This window comes from Anolis sagrei, chromosome 2, assembly GCF_037176765.1.
Source record: "Anolis sagrei isolate rAnoSag1 chromosome 2, rAnoSag1.mat, whole genome shotgun sequence".
In the NCBI taxonomy this organism is placed as follows: Eukaryota; Metazoa; Chordata; class Lepidosauria; order Squamata; family Dactyloidae; genus Anolis; species Anolis sagrei.
The window spans coordinates 52708437-52724485 of NC_090022.1; the positions used below are offsets into that span (position 1 = coordinate 52708437).

At 40.6% G+C, this 16049-nt stretch overlaps 1 protein-coding gene across 2 annotated transcripts in view; it reads left to right on the forward strand.

Moving 5' to 3' along the window:
• The first annotated feature begins 4017 nt into the window (after positions 1-4017).
• The window catches only part of SLC41A3 (solute carrier family 41 member 3), a 55957-nt gene continuing 43925 nt past the window's right edge, over positions 4018-16049 (forward strand). The window contains exon 1 of one of the 2 annotated variants that reach the window (XM_060766202.2): positions 4018-4364. The gene's annotated coding sequence lies outside the window, so the exon portion shown is untranslated. Of the gene's footprint in view, positions 4365-14042; positions 14290-16049 lie in introns of those variants that run through there. The other variant, XM_060766201.2, reaches the window with a different exon arrangement.

Sequence of the window (16049 nt, forward strand, 5' to 3'; positions counted from 1 at the left end):
TACGCCTGCGAAACATGGACCATCTACAGATGTCACACTCAACTCCTGGAACGATTCCATCAGTGTTGCCTCTGAAAAATGTTGCAGATCTCTTGGGAAGACAAGTGGACAAATGTCAGAATTCTGGAAGAAGCAAAAACCACCAGCACTGAAACGATGATCCTTCACTGGACTTGTCATATTATCCGAATGCCTGCTCACCATCTCCAAAAACAGTTATTCTATTCTCAATTCAGGAATGGAAAATGGAATGTTGGTGGACCTCACAACCTCTGAGGATGCTTGCCATAGATGCAGGCAAAACATCAGGAGAGAATGCCTCTAGAACATGGCCATATAGCCCAAAAAAAAACCTACAACAACCCAGTGATTCCTGCCATGAAAGCCTTCGACAATACATTGGATCAAGAATAATTCTCTCCAAACTTGGAAAGCAATCAGACTTGACCACAAGGAATTGCCTATGATGGATGACAGTGGGAATGGGCCCAGGACTAGTGGGGGTCATCCATATTTTATAGGAAGAAGCATGACCAGTATTTTTAATTCACTTGGACTGACTAAGGGCCCTTCCACACAGGTCCAAAAATGTGAGACTTGTCATACTTTTACCTGAGGCATCAAAACCACACTCAGATAAAAGTAAATTAATTTGAAACAAAGCTGGGTAAGATCTTAAATAACATCCAGGCCTTACCTGGTGTGGGCCCAGTGTGGAAAGGGCCTGGGAACTGTGTCACATGATCCCTGGGCCCAATCCACACACAGCCATCTAGGATTTTTTGGCTCTATGAGTCTGGAAAACCATGAGGTCACCCACCCCCCCCCCAAAAAAAAACACAAGTTTTAAATCAAAAAGTTACCGGACCACCATTGCAGTGGTCCTTCCATCTTCCTGGCACATAGAAATGACATGCTAGGATATGGGAGGGGAGCAAAATTGCTCCCGCCCCCCGGTATTCTAGCATATCATTTCTATGTGCCGGGAGAACACAAGGACCACTGTAATGGTGGCCTGGTAATTTTTTAAAAAAATTAAAGGCTGTTTTGGGGGACTTCTGGGTGCAATCCAAGTAGTTACGAAGATGGCATCTAGACACCTTGCCCAGGAAAGCCCGGGTTTTGGGCAGCTTCTGGGGACAAAAACCCCTGGTGAAGTAGGTTTTACCCACCTGGAAGTACCCTAAGTTTTTTGTAGTATCACTGTGCCATCCTTTTCCCTACATTAGATGAAATGCATTAGATCACTGCTAAAGAGAATGGATAAAACATTATAACAGTTAGTGCATTTAATGAGCATGACTGCAAAATTATAGCAAGGCTATGGAATAGATCCTGATAAATCTATGCATCACATGAATTTTGATTGGTGCAATAAATGGGATACTAAATAGGAGTACTATAAGCAAATGATATATGACTTTTGGAAAAAGGCAAACCCACATCAACTTACAGAGGTCTGTGGTACACAGTAGAATCAATCCAGCTTGGCACTTAAACTTCCAGAGCAAAATGCTATGGAAATGTGGAATTTGAAGCTTTCCAGGTCTTTGGCCTTCTCAGTCAAATAGTGCTGGTAGCTCATCAAATTACAACTCCCCTGATTCCATAGCACTGAACCATGACAGTTAAAGTGGTGTCAAACTGCATTAATGCTGCAGTGTAGATGAGTCCAGGCTGTCTGAAAGATTGTTCCTCCCATATGAGTTTTCAGGTCTGTGGAGGAAGCCATTCTCTTGATTACGCTTCCTTTGCAAACATATCTGGTGGGGACATGAGAGAAGTTCTTCTCATAAGCTGTACAATTCCTTTTCAAAGGAACCTAGACTGTTTCCACCGCAACTCATTATTCTTTCATTGGTTGTCAATGGCTTTATTTGGGCAAGGTTTGTGCAACTGGTTGGCTGCTAAAGAAAGGGTTTTTAATGGGTAATGTATCTTTAAAATATCAGTTAATCAGCCAAAATTCAACTTTTCCTTGGGTTGAGATCCAAAGAAGTCAATTGAGTCAATGAATTCTAATTCTGTTGTCGTGTATTTGTCTTTAAGTCCTCAGTGCAGAGGTCTGGTTTTCATTTGAAATTTTGTATTTCAACAGCCATGTTGAAGCATTTAAGAAGAGAGCAATATCACTAATATTTCTCTTTCCTTTGTTGTTAAAACAGAGGTTGGAGGTCAGGGACACCCCAAATAAATCTTGCACATGCTGCAGATCCCACATTTGTGGAGTGTGATGACTAATTCAGTAACTGGTCCTTCTATTTTTTATTTTAAAAAATTTGAAGTACAGAAGGAAATTGGATTAGTCTGATTCTCAAAAAAAATGAAATGAAAGGACTATAATAAGCCAGCATATTTCATATATGACAGAATGATTCGGATATTGTAGGAAACATGATGCTCTTGAGGTAATGTTTAATAACTTGAATGATTTGTCTCCATTCTGCTTTCTTTTACAGCCAAGTTCCATAATTGGGAGTAATAGTCAATTTCCAAAATCTAGAACTGTAAAGTCTTATGGGTATGTTGGTTAAAAGTCACCGGCAAGGATCCTAAGAGAGTTGCCAGAACTGTTGTCATGATGAGAAATCTCTGAAGGAAGAAAATATCCTTTCATATCTCCAGGATGTTCTCCATTTCCATAATGTGCTCTTTTGTGGCCAGACTGGGATTATAATCTTAAGGATACTTATCTAGGAGTAAATGCCATTGAAAGTGCATGCTTTAAAGTGCGCTGTCAATCATTAATTATGTATCATATACTCAATTGGGGGGTGGGGTTACTATATATGTTGTTGACCTACGACTGCCATAAGCCCCAATCAGCAGAGCAAAGATATGAGGGATGACTGGAGCCATGATCCAATAAGTGGAGAGCCACAAGATAAACAATTAGAACTAGTGTATAACTCTAGACATTTTAATTTAAAAATCAACCCATGGGTGCATTTATCCATGAGTCAATATGAATACTGTACCTTAACTCTCATTGAGAAAGGAAACAGTGGTGAAAGGTAAGAGCTTATTTCATCCAAGGAGAACTTAAAAGAAACACCAATTCTTCTATCACAGAACTTCTTCTGATCTTTTTGAAGGCCTGGATGGGAAAATCATGGCATGTAAAGATGGACGACCCTCTGAGTCCTTTCTGGTGCTTTCACTTCTTTATGGAATGACCGTCATCCATATCAAAATTATACAAAATTATAAATGCTGCCCTCACATTAAGTTTATATGGTATTTACACATTTCCAAAAGTGGAGCTGTGTTTGCATGTGGCAGAAAAGACAACAAAGACATCTCAAAGACAAACACATTTTATTTAGTGGACTGTAGCCAACAACAACAACAACAACTTCTTTATTCATATACCCAACCACGAAGGGACTCAGGGTGGCTAAATGGGGACCAAGCCCAGCAAAAACACAAATAAGATCTATTACAGGGTTGCTGTAAGTTTTTCAGGCTATATGGCCATGTTCCAGAATCATTCTCTCCTAATGATTCACCTGCATCTATGGCAGGCACCCTCAGAGATTGTGAGGTCTGACTTCACAACCTCTGAGGATGCCTGCCATAGATGCAGGTGAAACGTCAGGAGAGAATACTTCTGGAACATGGCTATACAGCCCGAAAAACTTACAGCAACCCAGTGATTCCAGCCATGAAAGGCTTCAATAACACAGATATATCACAATTAAAATACATTACATTTCAATAATGGAAACAATAAAACTGAGCAACAGACATCATAAAAATATAAGAACACTACTTAAAGAAATGGCCATGAAAACCAATGCAAAACCAAACTACCTAGTTACAAGGGAAATTTCCCAAGCTACTTCTCATCTGATTTCTTGAAGCTCGGCTGTAATTGAAAACTGATCACATAGGGGATATCCAGGCTAAATGTGTCTTGCTGAGGCTGCTATTTTTAACATCCCTGTTCTCTACCTCCCCTCAGAGATCCTACCTCAGCCTTTCCCATAACCACTCCTGTAAGCAAGATGGAACTACGTGTAACTACTGGGGATCCTGTGACTTCTCAGAGAGAGGGCGGGGGGACCTTCCCTTACCACAGCCCGTACAATGGGAGGCATCACTTGTGAAAATACAGAGGTACATAATCATGCCGAACAAGCGGAAATTTAAGCCTGGCTGGTTTAAAAATGACACCCTGAAATGATGCAAGCTCAGGAGCACAGCAGCTGTAGGGTTTAGTAACTGTCACTTGCAAGATCCTGCAACTCTTTGGGGGCTGCAGAGTTCCAGCCTTAATCTTCTGGGACTGTATAAGGCTAATTTAAGGACCTTTTCACCTAGCAACCCTGTTTCCTGAAAAGGGCTTCTTTTCGAGTGCAAAGGTAACAATTTTCAATCTGAAAATATTGAAAGAACATAAACAGTATGATTCATTGTGCAGGTATTTGGCTGACAAAATGTTTCTTCTGTTTATCGAAGTTTCATTGTGCTGTACTGGTTAGGGATATACTGTATGTGTGATTACATAGAAATAAGTAATAGAGCAAATATGCTCCTTTTAAAATCAAGGAATATTTTAGCTTCAAATTTACCTACGATTTTGAGGATGTGGATGAAATTATACATGTTTTGTGCTTCTGGTCCTAAATATTATCTCAGTTCAGAACTAATGCTGTATATTTCCTTGTGCATAAACGTTTCAGAGTCTAATATTCTTAGTTTTAAATTATATATATCATGTAGGTTGTATTGAGACTACGTTTTAGGGCCAGGTGGATGAGGTCTTCCTTCAGTTTATATATAGAGAGAATTTTAACAACATTTATTGAATATTATTTTACTCTTTGCGCACCCTTTGGATATACTTACAATGTGCCCTAATTGGATTGCAATACAATTACAGTTCTATAATTTAATAATCCCTACATACTTTTAGTCTTTTTATGTATAGACATAAACACCTACTATGTATGCACACATACTTACTGAGCTTAGCGGCACTGTTATTTTGGGAAGCATGCCTTATACATCTTATTTATTTATTTATTTATTTATTTATTTAACTTGTATACCACTACTCCCAATTTGGCTCGGAGCGGTTTACAGAAACAGATTATTCATCCTTTAGCAATAACAATAGGCAGCGAGGACAGACATAGCCCGGGTTGTTCACCCATCAAAAGCTTACCGGAAAAGAAAGGTTTTACGGGCTTTCCAAAAAGCAAGTAGGTCTTGGATGGTTCGAGTTTCAACCGGCAAGGCATTCCATAAATAAGGGGCTACGATCGAGAAGGCTCTATGCCTAGTAGATGACAAATGATAGGTCCGGATGTTAGGGACTGCAAAAAAATTTTGGTCTTCAGACTGAAGTAATCTCTGGGGTTGTTAGGGGGATCTTGACACCAGAATCCCCATTTCCCCCCAGAATATTGTGGATAAACAAATATTTTTATTCATCCAAGGCAACAAAGTTGTAATTTACTAATTTCTTATCTGAATACATGGTCAGGAACAACTGTTCTATATCTGGAGACTCTTGGGCCTCCAAAGATTTCTCAAACCAAATTACTAAAAGTTGGATTCCGAACCGGCTGATCCAAAACTCCTGTAGGAAAGATGCTCCATTCTGAAGCATAAACAATACGAAGCCTGATATTGTCTGCCTATCCATTCATTCATTTATTGCCTCTAAACTCACATTAAATATAACAAACAAACAAACAAATACCTTTTAAACACACCAGTTTTCTCTTTAAAAATAGCTTTAAAATCAGATAAATTGTTTTAAAAGGCTTAAATAACCACAGCAGGCAATGTTTCTACTGGCAACCACATTAGCAGTAGCATACAGTCCTTGGGACAGTATTATATCTTTTTTCACATTGACCTCTCAACTCATCTGTGCTGAACAGGTCACCACAGTTTTGCACACTAGTTGGAAGGTACCACAAAGGTCATCCTGTCCAATCCCCTGCCATTAATGGTAAAGATCAACCCTAAACACTTTCTGTTCTTTTGTCCTTATAAGCATTTCCTTCAAAATTGCTAAACAGAGAATGAAGGAATACGATTTCTGTCTTCTTCCTTGTCAATTCATCCTTTAGCAAAGTATGAAATCTCTTCTACCTTTAACTGAGGAGTATTCATGTAGAATCCATGTTTTAATTTTGAGCTCATATTTGAAATTATTTCTTCCCATCGTGGATTTATGAGCTTCTGCTGTAAATCCCACCAGCCCTGACCAGCATAATCAATGGTGAGGAATGCTGGGAACTGAAGTCCAAGGGCCTTTGTAGAGTCACACAATTCCCACTCCAATGCCCCACTCCAATACCCTTGAAATATATAAAGAACACAAACATTTTAAATACTATAAAATCCATGCATCAAATTTTTTGCTCATAAAAATGATTAAGCAACAAATGGCTTAGTATTTTACCTATGAATTTACCTATGAATTGGACTGTGTCCAGTTATGGGCACCGCAACTGAAGGGAGGTATTAACAAGCTGGAATGTGTCCACAAAAGGGCGACTAAAATGATTAAGGGTCTGGAGAACAAGCCCTATGAGGAGCAGCTTAGAGAGCTGGGCATGTTTAGCCTGCAGAAGGGAAGGCTGAGAAGAGACGTGATGGCCATGTATAAATATGTGAGGGGAAGTCTTAGGGAGGAGGGAGCAGCCTTGTTTTCTGCTGGCCTGGAGACGAGGACACCGAACAACTACAGGAAAGGAGAATCCACCTGAACATTAGAAAGAACTTCCTAACTGTGAGAGCCATTCAGCAGTGAAACTCTCTGCACCGGACTGTAGTGGAGGCTCCTTCTTTGGAAGCTTTTAAACAGAGGCAGAATGGCCATCTGTCAGGGATGCTTTGGTAGCGATTTTCCTGCTTCTTGTCAGGGGTTGGACTGGATGGCGCACAAGGTCTCTTCCAACTCTATGATTCTAAATTAGACATCTAAGTGTGTACAACAGATAGCAATGTATGGGTGATAGAAAATTCATTGAAACCACAATGGTCTTCTTCGGGGGGGGGGGGGGAAGGTTGATCACAAATTCATACAATTATGTATGTGCAAAATGGACAGTGCCATGTAGCTGAAAATGTCAAATAACATAATCATACAGCATTGGTGTCACCAATAAAGTAAGGGCAGATTATTATGTTAAATGGATGAACATTCCAATTTTAAAACAAGTAATTATATATTAAGAAATTGACTCACCATCTAAAAATAGCTGTCATGGTCATGTAGAAGCCAAGATTGACTAACACTACACTTATTTTCATCACCCAAATGAGGAAATAAATCCAAGGGAGTGAAGTATAATGTATGAATTGGTTGCTAATAGAACACACACACACACTAAGTCAAGCTATGTACAGGGTCTCAACTCTGAGACAAACAGTACCATCAGGTCCCTGATGATTATGGGTTTGTCATTTGTATTGTGAGCGGCTCATCAAGTTGACCCAACTTGATGAGCCGCTCACAATACAAATGACAAACCCATAATCACCCATGGCACTCATGTCCATTGTTACCCATAACAGGATATTGTCCAAAGTGATAGGATTATGAAATCCATTCCTAGGAAAAGGAAAATGGCATCATGTAAAGTGGGGCAAGACCTCCCGGTATCAGGGAAGAAGTGCCAGGTGATTAATGTCCTTTCTTATGTCCATGTGGCAGTACAAAGAAAGAGTGGGCCAGTTCCGGGTCCTGTTGTCCCTTGCACAGCCGGTTTTATGGGAATCAATATAGAGTGATTGATCCCAGAGGTGAAGGGTGCTTATGTCCATTGTTTTTGAGTGATGACCAGGAAAACTGTTGGAGGGAATTTCTGGTTCAAGAGGTGCCGGTGAAAGGTTACCTGGTATTGATTGGTGGCGTCATAGATAGAAGTTTATATGAAATGTAAAATATGACATTATACATAAACGGGGATCCGTGGATACCGGGGGCCCCCAGTCACGGAAAGTGGAGTACCTATGGGGGGTGAAGGTGACTCTGGGTTAGTTGGGGTGAAAGGATGTTATGTACTGGGGGAAAGGAGGAAAGTGAGCCCGGCTGCACGGGCCGTGGGGGCAATGGGGCCAAGCGGATACCGAGACCAGCTGCAAGAGGCAGAAGGAGAAAGAAAAACACAGGAGGCAAAAAGAGTCAAATATAAGGGTAACACTCTGAAGTGTATGTTTATTAAAGGGGATACTTTGTAATAAAGGGGAAGAGGGCTCTGGATAAAAAGTATCCAAGGCACTAGTAGCTGATCAGCTGGGCTCTTCCAATCATTGGAATACCAGATCAGCTGGCTCTGGGCTCCTACCCTGGTTTCAATTATATATTTCTATTAATTTCACTGGCGGGGGGGGGGGGGGGGGAGGAGGTGTCGGTGCTTAACATCACTAGGTTTTGAACTAATTGTAGTATTAATCACTGTTCCTGAAACAGGCAATGGATTCTATTGATCTTGGAAGCCAAGTATGGTTAGTACTTGGATGGGAGACTGCCAACAAATACCAAGTGCTGTAAGCTATATTTCAGAGGAAGGAACTAGTAAAACTGATTCTGAGTATTCCTTACCTTAAAACCCTGTGAAATCCGTAAAGTTATCATAAGTTGACAGAGGACACACAAATACAACCGAAAGGAGCTTCATCATTACTACTATTGAGGTGACTTGGTGGTCATACTCTTTGCCCCAAGGATCTGTTAGATGCAAAATTATTCTGATTTTTTTTTTTTACTCTGGAAGAGAAAAAAATGCAATCAGTTCCAAGGATCACATAAATGATCCCTGTAACTGAGAAAAAGAAATAGCTTATCAGATATATCCAATCTTTCTAATAGTTAATTAAATATAAGTTGCAGAACACAAGCTATTAATGAACTGGGAGTTCAGTGTGTGGTCAAACCGGCTCTTTTAAACCAAAACACACACACATACTTTCTGCCTCGCTTCTTGGTACATTAATTTTGTTTTCTAAAGCCTATAAATTCTGGACTAGCACACATGGAACATGATGTTCACAATTCAGAAATGATGAAGTTTCACCGCATCACACTTATTAAATCCATGACTCTTGAGTTTATTAATCCCGTAAGGTTCACAGAACTGAGTTTCATTGGAATTTCTACTCTTCCTCAATCAAAAGCCAAATGCACCAGGAATTAAGCTTGCAATTATATTTTTAAAATGAAGATGATTGTTCAGAATATATATATCCAAAAATACAGATCACCAGAATATATATATATATATTTCCAAAAACATAGATAGTGTCATGATTTTCACTACCAGATGATATATTTAAATTTTGTATTTGGCAAATTATTATCTATTGGCTTCCAATCAGAATTTGAAAATATCAAATTGTCAAAATAGCTCCTAAAGCAGGAATGTGTTTGCCTTAAAACATCGTAAAGTTGTACTAGAATATGTCTTTTAAAAAATTCTATATTTTTCAATGTAAATATATTATGGTATAGTGATGTGTGCGTTGGGCTTTGAGAACAGAGTCTGAATCCCTGCTTGGAAACCCATTGGGTGATTTTGGATAACTCACACTCTCTCAGCCTCAGAGGAAGGCAAAGACCAGCTCCTGCTGAACAAATTTTGCCAAGTAAATCCCGTGATAGATTTGACTGAGGGCAACATGTGAAGACACATAAAATACATGTGAAGATACGTAAGTTTGACTTAGGGCAACATGTGAAGAAACGTAAGAACCACAATAAGCCTTCTCCAACCTTATGCCTTTCAGATTTGTCAGACTATGATTCAACCCAGTCTCAGCCACCTTTACCTCCATATCATAGCTCCTCTGGTTCCCTCTCAATGTAGGATGATGGCGCTATAGTTCCCAAAAAGTAATTTGACCAAGTTCAGAGTTCTCCTTTCCTGCAAAAGCAGAAAGTAGGACACCTTCTTCTCAGGCAGCTATGGGCATGGGGTCAGGCAGCCAGTGTGAGTATATGACTAGTGGAGAAATATGGCCCATTTACTGGATAAGAACACAACCATATCTGACAAATTTTCTAGGCAGATATTAAAATATAGCTACTTTCCCCTAATTCCTGGAATGTTTATAAAGTTAGAAATTAAACTATACTTTTAAAGACAGTTTGTACTGTGTGTGTGTGTATATATATATATATATATATATATATATATATTACTAACTGCTATAGCTGTTGCAAAGGAATATAATGTACCAATGGCGTTCAGTCTTTAAAGTTTACCAATTTGGCATGATATAAATGCCGTGTGTGCATAACAACTGTAATATGCCCCTGATTTTTTGTTAAAATAGAAATGGAAATGTAGAAATGCATCCATAAGTATTGTAGAATTTTTCCCCCATATGACAATAATAAAAATGCAGAAATTACATTTCATATACCTCTGTGATCCTATCATCCAAGATAGAGAAAGTGGCTAGAAACCTCCCAACCAGAGACTGGAAGGATGATTTGTCCCAATGAGCAAATGCATTCAGGGTCTGAAATCAACACAGCATAGGCCTCATGTTCACTGGCATATAATGCAGTTTGAAACTGCATTATATGGTATGTAGCTGGGTCACAGATGCACCATACTGGAAACAGGAACTTTCTGCCTCAGAGTGTGATAGAAGCTCCATCCTTGGAGGCTTTTAAACAGAGGCTGGATGGCCATCTATCAGGGGTACTCTGATTGTGTTTTTTCTGCATAGCATGGGGTTGAACTAGATGGCCCATGTGGTCTCTTCCAACTCTGTGATGCTATGATTCTATGAATGCCAACACAATGCTGACCAAAATTGATAAAACTGTTAATCAAGATGGATATACTCAGTTTTTTGTAACTGTCCTTCACATAGTGTCCCATGGCCACAGACCACCTTGCTCATATGTTATGCTTAACACAGAGTAGCAGGATACAACAAAATTGACCAAACCAGCCACCAAATCTTTCTAGTTTTTCACCTCTGAGCATGCTGTAGATCTCAGTGAGTTGTGCTCATTCTGCCTTGTGTCCCTATTTATTTTCTGATGGAGTTTATTCAATAAGGTATTTATAAATATAATACCTACCCTATATTTCATTTTAACTACGCTGGACTTCAATTATAGTCAAGCCATCCCAAACTCAAAAACCACAGGCTATGGAACACAATGAGTAGTTTTTATTGATTCTCTGTTTATCTGGTCCTTTATTTTCCATATTCTGATTCAACAGGCTGACATCATGCCAGATGTTTAGGAAATATATATATAACCACATACTGTTAGTTCTGGAACTGGTTTGCAAGCTAAAAATTTAATTTTCCTGGTCTTTGCAATGTAAACATGAAGGAAACTCAGCCTACAAACATGTGAAATGTAGTTTTCCTTCATAACTAAGAAGCCATAAGGTGCCTCCAGGCATGTTAGACAAGAAGTGATTAAGATCTTACTTGTAAAAGCCAATGTGGTCTAGAGGTCAGGCCTAGAGTTGAGAAAGACCCAGGTTCAAATCCCTCCTGGGTGACCTTGAACCTTATGCTTTCCTGGAGGAGCCCCGTATTTTCCTTCCACATTGCTACCTGTAATCATTGCCAAAGGGCATCACGTTATCTATCATTCAGGTGCTTTTCTCAAGCCTGAGCTTCCTCTCATTTTTACTTTTAAAAAGTAAACCACAAAAGGAATTTTCAAGCCCCCCCCCCTCCTTTCACGGCGGGCTTCCCTCCCTGTTTACAGTACCAGCCTGCTTGTATCTCTAGCTTGGCATTTATTACTTAGCTTGGAAATGTCTACCCTGCTGTGTCGCTAAGAGTCTCTCAAAGCATCCAACTTGAAGTTAAAAGGCAAAATAATAATAAAAACAGCAATGTGACAACTGTTTACAGCAATGAATTGGAGGGGAAAGGGATGCTTCGGGGTTGTTTAAAGATGCTGCTTGATCTTGTTCTGATAACACAATTTAAAAATGCTCACAGCATGCAGAAACATACCGTTTTGCTTAGCCTGTGAATTCAGCTCCTTTCTTCCTAGAATCATAGTTGGAAGAGACCCCAAGGGCCATCCAGTCCAACCCCATTCTGCCATGCAGGAAAACACAATCTAAGCTCCCCCAACAGATGTTCACCCAGTCTTTGCTTTAAAACCTCCAGAGAAGGAGACTCCATCATCCTCTGAGGCAGAGTATTCCTTGTCTGTTAAGGTACTCTAAGAGCCTTTACTTGTTCTTTCTTTTGACCAGTGATATCAATTTTTCTGTTAACAAAGTAATATCTAGGAGGAAAAAATACAGTACACTCTCAGTTAACCGGCACCCCTGGAATTGGTAGATAACTGTAATTTCCAGTTGCTTAGGAGCCGCAGTAGTGCAATGGGTTAAACCCTTGTGCTGGCTGAACTGCTCACCTGAAGGTCGGTGGTTCAAATCCATGAGATGGGGTGAGCTCCCATCTGTCAGCTCTAGCTTTCCATGCGGAAACATGAAAAAAGCTTCCCACAAGGATGGTAACACATCCAGGTGTCGCCTGGTCAACATCCTTGCAGACAGTAAATTCTCTCACACCAGATGCGACTTGCAGTTTCTCAAGTTGCTTCTGACACACACACACACACAAACTATTAAAATAGGCCTAATACTATGCTCCATATCATACCATAATAAACAGTATTGACTTGGTATTAATATTATTTATTTATCGTGTCAGGAGCAACTAGACATTTGTATTACATTTTTAACAAAACAAACAAACAAACAGACAAAACACAAAGTTTGCAAGCTTGGTAGTTGATTAAATGTCCTTTGACCAGTAGCTGGCCACTTGGAGTGCCTCTGGTGTTGCCGCAAGGAGGTCCTCCATTGTGCATGTGGCAGGCTCAGGTTGCATTGCAGCAGGTGGTCAGTGGTTTGCTCTTCTCCACACTCGCATGTCGTGGATTCCACTTTGTAGCCCCATTTCTTAAGATTGGCTCTGCATCCCGTGGTGCCAGAGCGCAGTCTGTTCAGCGCCTTCCAAGTCGCCCAGTTTTCTGTGTGCCCAGGGGGGAGTCTCTCATTGGGTATCAGCCATTGATTGAGGTTCTGGGTTTCAGCCTGCCACTTTTGGACTCTTGCTTGCTGGGGTGTTCCAGCGAGTGTCTCTGTAGATCTTAGAAAACTATTTCTTGATTTAAGTCGCATTAATATTGAAACATACTAAAAGCCACTTAAGTCAAATAAAGATGAACTCAACTCAAGGTAACACAGTTTTAATTTTATCGTATTGCAAAAGCTGATTTTATTTCCATTTTTATTTAAAGTATTAGTTTGTCAATTTTTTTCCTGGCTGCTTGAGAGTTGACCAGTTGCTTGCTTTCAAGTTAACTGAGAGTCTACTGTAATTTGTTAACTGTGTATATCTCTATATTGCTCATTCCAATTTAACTGCCATCCCTGTGTTTCTAAATCCTGGGCTTTGTAGCCTGGGAAAGCACTGGTTTGGGCAAGTCACACACTCTCAGCCTTGGAGGGAGAAAAACGAAAGCCCAGGAAAAGGCAAACTTCGGCCCTCCGGGTGTTTGGACTACAACTCCCACAATTCCTAACAGCCGATAGGCTGTTAGGAATTGTGGGAGTTGTAGTCCAAACACCTGGAGGGTCAACGTTTGCCCTTTCCTGGACAAACCCCTCTCTGAACTAATCTTAGGGTTCTCACAAGTCAAAACCGACCAAAAGGCACACAACAAATAAATAAAGAAGGAAACATCCAGGAAGGATATTACCATGACAGTAGGATCATAGCACAAATCAGGTATTCTGGGACCTATAGTCTCCAAGTACAACTTTCCCAGGCTCTACTATAGTTGTATGCTTTCAAAACTGTTTTCCCTGTTTCCTTGCCCATTAGCGGATTCGAACCCGCCGCCTACAGAACTCCAAGCTAAAGCTGAACCACTATGCCACGCTGGCTGTGCGGTATCAAACAAATGAAGGGATTGGATTGCAATTGGCCACGCCCCCTGTCTGTCTGTGCCTCTCGCCCCGCCCACTTTGCCTCTCCAGCAAAGGCTTTCCCTACTCCCCCCCCCGCCCCCCCAGCTACGCGTCGAGGTGGCGCTTCCCTTTCCGCTCGTAGAGCTCCGTTAAAGGGGCGGAACCATTTCTGGCAACCCGGGGGGGGGGGATTTTGGAGTAGCCCGTTCCAGATGTAGACGAGGAGGCCACGCCCCCCGTTATTTGCATGCGGCTCGCTGGGCTTTGCATGGCCCCGTCAGAGGTGCGCGATGCCGGGTTTGGATCCCAGGGGGCGATAGATCGTGGCGGGGAAAGACAAAGGAGCCGGGTGAGTGCCGCGGGATTGCGAGTCCCGTTCTCATTTTTCCCCCCTCTGCTTGCGGCATTAGATAGACAGCTGCCAGTGTGTTCCCTACTAGCATAATAGATGTCCCATTATTTTATTCACTCCATTTTATGCCCTCTTCTTCTCTTTTTGTGCTCATCATAAAACAAGGGTGGTTTTGATTTCCAGTAGGATATTTATATATTTTAGGAATTGCAAAAAGCCAAAACACACACATTTATATCTATATCTATGTAAGCTGTATATACTGTGTGTGTGTATAATATACTGGAGAAGAGAGAGAATAGTACAGACTTTAGATACATAGCAATGATTTCTTATAGGATAGATACATAGTGTATATTAGGGATTGCAAAAAGCCAATGCATACACATTTATATCTATGTCTGTGTATTCTATCTATATATGCTCTGTGTGTATATAATATACTATATATACATAGAGAATGAGAGTATAGTACTGACTATAGATACATAGTAATTATTTTGTGTAGGATATATCTATATCTATATATATATATATATATATATATGGGATTGCAAAAAGCCAACATACATACATGTATCTATATAATCTTTCTATATAGATATATATTATGTATATATAAATAGAGGGATCGTATATAGTACAGATTATAGATGTATCGTAATCATATACTGTGTCTGTGTGTGTATACACACACACACACACCCATCTAAATATGCACACATGCACATTTTTTATTATTATTAACTGCATTTCTATACCGCTTTTCTCACCCCTGGGGGGACTCAAAGCAGTTTACAACATAATAAATGGCAAATTCAATGCCTCACATATATACAAAAAATCACATATTCAAATCAGTAACATATAACTGTAGAAAATAATCATTAAAACTATAAAAAACATCAAGCATAGACATGAACATGAAACATATTATTACTGCAATTGACAGTGTAGACCCCTTCTTCCCCCCCTTCTCCCCCCCCCCCCCAAGTAAGTAAGCACAAGGGTTACTTACTTAGGCAATCCTTCATAGTTCGAGGATGATGGTCCTACAAGTGTAGTGTCTTGGCAGTGGGTCCATAGGTGGCTGTGGAACCCTATTCTTGATCTGCTTGTTCTTCCACAGTTTCCAGGTGAAATCTGGTCTTGGTCAGAGTTGGCTTGACACGCCTTCCTCTTGGCACATATCTCCCTTTCACCCTCCATTTATGCCTCTTTGAATTCTGCAGCATTGCTGGTCACAGCTGACCTCCAGTTAGAGCACTCAAGGGCCAGGGCTTCCCAGTTCTCAGTGTTTATGCCACAGTTTTTAAGGTTGGCTTTGAGCCCATTTTTAAATCTCTTTTTCTGCCCACCAACATTCTGTTTTCCGTTCTTGAGTTCGGAGTAGAGCAACTGCTTTGGGAGACTGTAGCTGGGCATCTGGACAATATCGCTGGTCCAGCGGAGTTGATGGCAGAGGACCATCGCTTCAGTGCTGGCAGTTTTTGCTTCCTCCAGCACACTGACATTTGTCCACTTGTTTTTCCAAGAGATTTGTAGGATTTTCCGGAGGTAGCGCTGATGGAATCGTTCCAGGAGTTGCATGTGACGTCTGTAGACAGTCCACGTTTCACAGGTGTATAGCAGGGTTGGGAGGACAATAGCTGTATAAACAAGCACCTTGGTATCCCTACGGATGTCCCAGTCCTCAAACACTCTCTGCTTCATTTGGGAAAATGCTGCACTCGCAGAGCTCAGGCAGTGTTGTATTT